General features: G+C 37.7%; 2 long non-coding RNA genes across 2 annotated transcripts; both read right to left on the bottom strand.

Annotated features, from left to right (window-relative positions):
• Positions 1-241: 241 nt before the first annotated feature.
• Positions 242-1,351, bottom strand: LOC122034343. Its single transcript, XR_006126689.1, has 3 exons — positions 798-1,351; positions 527-616; positions 242-336 (listed from the first exon to the last, which is right to left on the bottom strand). It is a non-coding gene; the product is annotated as an uncharacterized LOC122034343 (long non-coding RNA).
• A 1,448-nt stretch (positions 1,352-2,799) lies between these two features.
• LOC122010144 lies at positions 2,800-3,896 on the bottom strand. Its single transcript, XR_006119797.1, has 3 exons — positions 3,769-3,896; positions 3,518-3,630; positions 2,800-2,888 (listed from the first exon to the last, which is right to left on the bottom strand). It is a non-coding gene; the product is annotated as an uncharacterized LOC122010144 (long non-coding RNA).
• Between the last annotated feature and the right edge of the window lie 3,886 nt (positions 3,897-7,782).

Genomic DNA, 7,782 nt, shown 5'->3' with positions numbered 1-7,782 from the left:
AATCAAGGTAGAACATTCTTTTAACACATCAAGGTAGAACCGCACTTCAAATGTAATCTAGCATGCATTCAGCCCACTCGAACTGCACTTCATCAATTTCAACTCTGGAGTACTTGAGATTTGTAAACTGTAAAAACACATAAATGCACCATATGTCAAATAACTAAAACAAATGTGTACATGTATCAAATAAAAAATATAAGATCACAAGTGCTTGTCATAAACATGCTTACCAGCGTGCTGAAACCTATTCTGTGAATGGTGGCTTCGAATGAACTTCACGAGCAAGGCCAAAATTTGCTATCTTCACAAAGTCCTTGGTTACCAATAAGTTCTCTGCAAAGGTCATAATCTAGTTTAATAGAATGCTAACTTCACCAGAATAATTATAGGTGCATAAATCACATTTAACAAAATAAATGCTAATCCTAGATAACAACGTTGTAGGAATAGATATGTTAAGAGCACACAAATGAATCTTTATAGGGATATTTGGTTAAAAGCGGAACTAAAGAGGTACACCTACCTCCCATGTCAATAAGTCACTTCCTCGAGTTGGATATGGCTTTTGCAAATCTAGCTCCATATAGAAGGTGTAGAGTTTGATATCTTGAAGCTGCAAATCCAATCAGAAGTAGGATTAGCGTGGTAAGCAAGACATTGAAAATCCCATTAATAGACACATATTGGCCATGAGAACCCTTGTTCTTGTCATTGAAATAAGGTGACTAGGAATAAAATAGGCACTAGGAATGACTAAAAATAAGTACAACTAAAATTCATAATTAAGATATCACTAGGAACGACAGTAGTGAAATAGTCTCCTTTCCGATGCCAATCAATTTTTGTCACAACCTGCAAAGCAAAAGAATGAATAATAGAAAGGTAGTGGCAAAGAACATTATAAAACTAAAATTATTAATAGGTTGCAGCTTAGGAACACACGCAATATAATTAAAGAAGGAATCAAATATAAAACTGCTTTATTGCATAAATTCCTCAAGCCGAACCTTATTTTCTCCCCCATTTTCTTTGGCTTCATTTTAGAACACTTGCCGTGCCAATCACAACCTTCCGCAACGATCCAATGTTTAGAAAATCTTAAAATATCATCTTAAGCATGTTTTCTTAGGCTTCATTTTAGACCTGTCTTTTGTCGGCCTACTAGCAATGATCTTTAGCAAAAACAATAAACTGACTGCAAGCTGTGCACCTAATCTCATTATATGATAATGCAACAATCAAGTTGGAAAAAATTATACTAGATGCCATATCTGTATAACAAAACATTTCAAAGATATTTTTGTAAATCCATTTAGGTACATCAGTACATATTTGCTTTCATCCACATACTAGTAAAAAGGATGAAGCAAAGCTGTCAACCTTTGGTCATATTGTTTGTTCTTATAACTGAATTGTAAAGATCAAACTTGTTAACAGATAGTGGAGGGAATAAAGTGAAGAAAGCTTGTAGAAGCTACAACCAAATTCAGCTACAACACACACAGAAACATCAAACAATGAACAGGACAACTGGGAAAATTCCACACAGAAACATCAGTATAAAGAATGAGTCACGACTCCAACATCTAAGACAACATCATCTATGGAAACATGATACTAGTGGAGTTGAGACTTACAGGATAGAAAATTCAACAAAAAAATAAAACAAAGCCATCATGTGTCTCAAAGTCAAGGTTCAACATCATAAGAAATATGCATACCAAACTTATAAGTCGTTGATAAAATTAATTCTTGACAATAAGGATACTAGTTGGTGCTTACAGGTAAGGGGTTTGTGGAAATGAATTGGTCAAAAAAGAATAAATTATCAAGCAAAGAACATGAACTTGCTACCGTATTCATGTAGGATCAGCAAGTACTCACGTATCTTGACTCGAGGAGATTCTTCAAAGTTTCCTGGAGAATCTATCATTAGTGGCAATATAGTTTAATGATAGAATCTGCTCCAGCTGTGAATAGCCATGGCTGCCTCGGATGAAATTTACAATCTAAAACACCTGTTCAATTAATAAGTTAATGTTAGGTCTAAGATAGGCAGGAATTGCAATTTTTATTTGAGTTAGAAAGCCATAGTTTCTTAATCTAGACGCGGTAAATGAAAAACAAGGAAAACAACAAAGTTTGCAACACAACTGACCTCTGTCATTAAACTGAGAGAATTTGGTATGCCTAAACTTTTCAGGGCACTTTAGGTTTCATCCTGATTCCAGCCTCAAAGGCTAGGTAACTAGGTATAATGTCATGATTTTTATATATTTCCAATTTGTCAGTGTGTATTAGAAAAAAGAAAGAAACAAAACTGAGATATAAAATAGGCACTAGGAATGACTAAAAATAAGTACAACTAAAATTCATAATTAGGATATCACTAGGAACGACAATAGTGAAATAGTCTCCTTTCCGATGCCAATCAATTTTTGTCACAACCTGCAAAGCAAAAGAATGAATAATAGAAAGGTAGTGGCAAATACTCTACCAATTAAAATAAAGTAATCCAAAGGATTAAGTCTATGTCTAGAAACAATTAAGGTAATTTGATGTGCCTATATTGAAATTAATTACTATACAGATACATATGTACTCTGAAGGGGGGATACACAGTGAATATAGCTCACCTTGCAATGCTTTAATCGGATGCAATCATATTTATCATCTCGAACCCATCTCACTGCTTAAGTGGTATTTCCTAAAGCACAGAATCGAGTGCCAACTGATCTGAACAGAAACTAAAATAATATTATGAGTAAAAACACTTACCCTCATCCTCCTCTAGTCTTGATTCCTCCACATGAAGCAACTCCTTGACCCTTGCTTGATTCTCTGCACTTCCCAATCCAGTATCTAAAATAAGCACATCGCATCCTCTGAAACAATGTGTAAATGTATGTCAAAAAGAAGTAGGGTGGAATTAGGCATCGAAAACTGAATTAAAAAAAAAACCCTAGAGGGTGGAAATTAAATTACAAAAACCTGGAGGAAATGAACATACAAAAGAAACGCTAACCATAGGTACGGCTCCCTTCTTTTAACATAACCATATTAAATTTATATTCTAACCTAAACCATCCAATATCTAAATTCCCATTAGATCTTCAAGGTTACAATCTTCCATAATCACCTAACATGAAACCTAAATGTCACTGAAACCATTTCAGATTCAGGTTAATCTTTATTTACAACATTCAATTACCCAATATAACAACTCTTATCCTTGTTAACTAGTAACACATCATACCCTTAACCTCCAACACCAGAACAAACAAATTCTTATTGACTCTGCCGTGGATCCAGCTCAAAACACACAGGATTCATTAGGTAACATCTACTGCAACTAATGATCGCACAAGGGTAAGGAACAAGAACTAAACCGTACCTCAATCCCCTACAAACAGAACATTACATAGTGCATCTTCACTAGCCGGATCAAGAAGAAAGAATAACAAGAAGTCATCAAAACAACCTGTTAACAACAACAACAGATCGACCTCATTACCTCTGCACCCTTCAATCACCGGAGACGATCACTGATACGAAGAAGAGATCGATCCAACAGAGCTGTGGTGGCCGGGACCAAAATACCAGTCTCTGCTTCCCAGAAAGAACCACCTGAATCAACACTAGAAAGGATCAAGGTTCGAATTCACAACCAAAACCAAACCCTTACCTCCAAGATCGAAGTTAGGGCAACGACTTGTTCTTGCCGACAAACAGGGACAGAGATCGGGAAGGAACAATGGTTGTTACCTCCTCCAAACAATCGATGCTGGCCTGATCCAACGCCGATGCCCTTGGTTCCCTCCCGACAGCCGGCGAAATCCACCGATCGAGATCCGTCGCCGTTGTTCACCGAGATCAGAGAAGGGAGGAAGGGATCGGGGAGAAAGAAGGTTCGGCTGTAACTAACCTCTCTTCCTCTCAACGCTCCAAGGTCCGCTCTTCGCCGGCACCACCGAGAGAAGAAGAAATCACCGGTCTCGGTCGCGTGAAGTCCGAAGTCGCGAGAAGGAGAAAGTCGGGGGAAAAGAAAAGGCTTTGGCGCTTTATAGAGAGGTTAACCCCAAACCCCATCCTCAACCTTTAGCAATCAGACGATTAAGAAGAATGAAAAGAGGAAACGAGAGGCTTTGACCGTGTACCCAGCGAGCGAAGAGGCCGAGAAGGAGAAAATGAAGCACGGAGAGCCTTTATGCCTTCAATTTTAGGGTTTTAACAGGCAGACATACTTCGTTATTCTTGTACTGCACTCGATCTCTCTGCTTCAGAAGAAGGAGACCCCTTTACACAAGATCATAGATCTCGGTGTTGTTCTCTCTTCCTTCGGATTCCCTCATGTTGCCAACCAACCGTGCCATGGTGGTCGTGGGCGTCCTCTAGCTGTTCGGATCTTGTCAGCCCCTACCTTAGCCGGGAAGAGCGAAGAGAGGAAGGAGGAGGAGAAGGAAGAGAGGATCGGACGAGGAGGCAGAATGGAACGATTTATACTGCGATTTTGCTTAGGATCGAAGCAGGTGGTTTTGATCCTAAGGGGCGTCGATCCAGGAAGGGGAAGAGATCTAGGAAAGGGAAGAGGGAGATGAGGCTGAGAGAGATGGTCGGAGGTTTAGGTTTAGGTTTAGGCTGAGAGAAGAGGCGCGATATTGGTTTAGATTTGGAGGGAACTTTGTGGAGTGTTATAAATTTTGGCTGGTGGAAAAATTAAATTATTATTTTTTGGTTCATTAACATCGGGTTTTAAAAACCGCTGTTAAAACCGATGTCTATTAACAAAAAAAAAAAGGCGCTCATAGACATCGGCTAAAAAATCGATGTCTATGAGCGAAAATCTGTGCTTATAGACACCGGTTTTTGGAAAAACCGGTGTAAAATACTCAAAGACATCGGTTTTTGCTTAAAACTGTTGTTGTTCCACCGATGTCTATGAGGCTTTTTCTTGTAGTGCTCCCTCTTCTTCGTCCCTGTCGCTCACTCGGCGGTTTCGCTCACAATCGCAGTGTCGATTCTTCCATCTGTTCAGCCTTCACCGCCTCAGCTCTTCGGTACTCGATCTCTTTTCTTTAGCTTAGTTTTCAAAATATCACTTTTCTTCGCCGCCTCAGCCTATTACTATGTTCGATGCCTTTTTTTAGGTTTTACTGATTAATTCGTTCTAAATGCTCATTTTCTGGTCCTAAATTCTTGAAAGATCCTTTTTTTTGTCGCATTATACCAGTTTTCTCGTTGAGAGATGCTCATTTTATGATTATGATCCATTTACTACAAGAACCTGAAGCTTACATTCTAAGTTATTCTATGCTTGGAATGGTTGATGACAATTGTGGCAAGTGATCTCCAAGCAAGTAGAGCTGACCCTTCTGGTTGCTATCTCCTTTCTGCTTTCTCCACCTCTTCTCTTGCTTGCTCACATACTAGCTTGGCTCGTGCAAACTCTTTCTTTGCTAAGTCCAGCTCCCTCGTTGTTAGCTCCCTTGTTCTCTCAATATAAGCCTTCTCAACAGCTGCAAGTCGGATCTGCTCAGTAGTATGCTGCCTTAATAATTGTAGTTTTTTGGCATAGCTGTTTGGTTCCTCTTTCACAGATGTCTATGGTGTCCTAACACTCATCGATAGATTAAGGTCAGGCAGAGAATGGGTAGTAAGATCACATCCTACCATGGAGGTTGGCGATTCAGAAGGAAGAGAGGTTGAGGACTGCACTAGTAGTTGCAGTTCTCTTGGACGATTATCTTCCATGGAAACCTAGAAAGGAAATTCAAGAGAGTTCTGAATTATGGCTAGTCACTAGTTGAACTCTTTATATACTAACTTCCCTACGCCCAACCTTTGTCAGCATCCACCACTCCTGTTAAGGTGTACATTTTGAATTTGTAAAAATTGGGTGTATTCTTGTCAGTTGCTTTCCCCCCTGTTTTTACAGCTCAGCAACTATCCTGATGGTTTGTTGTTTGTTAACTATGAAAGTGACTTTGGTGTTTTTTCCTGTTTTTTTCTTATGCTAGCAAGTAAAAGGTCATATTTTTTGGCTATTGATAAATTACTGCTTTGATAGATTGACCTCTCCTTTTTCGAATATACTAATAAAAAAATGTCATTGGCATTTTTTGCTTCGAGACTAATAGTAGGAAGATCCTCATTTCAATAATTTTAATTTTGCCGCCATTGTTACTAGTCTTAGCCACAGTTTTGTGCCTTGTTTACAACTTTATTATCTTGAAAATTGAAAGACACTTACATTGTAGGTAATATGAGGCAATTTGATAGAAATACAATCTTAGCCATAGTTGCTTATGCTGGTTATTTAGCTTGCATGCAATATATGACTCGACATGTGTCTCGTATTGAAAGACCAACTACCCAATCACAACGATGTAATGGAAATCAAGTGCGCTGAGAATTGATGGCTCAATTAGAAGTCCATTATAACACACGCTCTGTAATACGCATCAGTTATGATGCTTTCACTCGATTAGTTGCAATACTTCGTGGAAGAGGACTTCTGAGGGATAATCAATACAGTTTTGTTGAGGAACAAGTTGCTAAGTTTCTACATTTTTTAAGTGGTCAAGGACGTGTTCGATCAGAAAGTTTTTTCTTTCGTCGATCTACTGAGACCATTAGTCGTCATTTCCACAAAGTTCTTAGAGCTTTAATAACACTTCAAGATCAATTTTTAGTCCAACCAAATGGTTCTACTGTCTCACCACAAATACTCAATAGTGGAGGAAGATTCTATCCATACTTTAAGGTATTTTTAAATATAAATATTGTTTTAATTTTTTTTTTTGTAATGTCACATGATAATGATTACTGGTTTATGTTGAAACTTTTAGAATTGTATCGGTGCAATAGATGGAACATATATCCGAGTAAAGGTTTCAAAAGAATATGTGTCAAGATATAGAGGAAGGAAAAACTATCCTACAATGAATGTCTAGGCAGCTTGTACTTTTGACTTGAAATTCACGTACGTATTACCTGAGTGGGTGGGCTCCGCTTCAGATTCAAGAATTTTAGATAATGCGTTAAGTAGAGAAGATAATCTAAATGCCCCTCAAGGTATTAAGTTTTTCCATAAATGTGTTTCATGTCTATTTAAGACTCTTGAATTTTTTTATATAAATATTTTAAATTCTATTTTTTAGGTAAGTTCTACTTGGCCAATGCTGGATATATGTTGAGGTCAACATTTCTCACTCCATATCGAAGCACTCGATATCATTTGAAAGAATATTCTCGACATCCGCCTGAAAACCCAAAAGAGTTATTCAACTTAAGACATTCCTCATTACGCAATGCAATTGAAAGAGCTTTTGGTGTTTTGAAGAATAGATTTCCAATATTAGCAGAAATGTCTAGATATGATGTAGAGACAGTGAGTGAAATTGTTTTAGCATGCTGCATCTTGCACAACTTCTTAGTGGATTTTGATCTAGATGAAGAAATTATTGCACAAGTTGATAGGGATCTCATGAATAATGAGCCTGATCATGGACTTGCTAATGGAGCAATTGCTAGAGGAGAAGATGGACGAAGGGGGGAAATCTTAAGAGACTCTATTGCCGCACAAATGTGGAATGATTATATAACTAGACATTGATTTTTTTTTTGTGTATTATTGTTGCTCTCAAACATGAACTAGAGTTGATGTATGGTTTGATTTATTGGTTGTTATTGGATGTGACATTATAATGGATGATTAACTTTCATGTTTTATAATTTATTATTGTGTTATTTTAATTTCAGTACATTATAGGTGGTGAT

This window comes from Zingiber officinale, chromosome 1A, assembly GCF_018446385.1.
Source record: "Zingiber officinale cultivar Zhangliang chromosome 1A, Zo_v1.1, whole genome shotgun sequence".
NCBI lineage: Eukaryota > Viridiplantae > Streptophyta > Magnoliopsida > Zingiberales > Zingiberaceae > Zingiber > Zingiber officinale.
The sequence above is the reverse complement of the archived record's forward strand: the minus strand, read 5'-3'. Positions and strand labels throughout refer to the sequence as shown.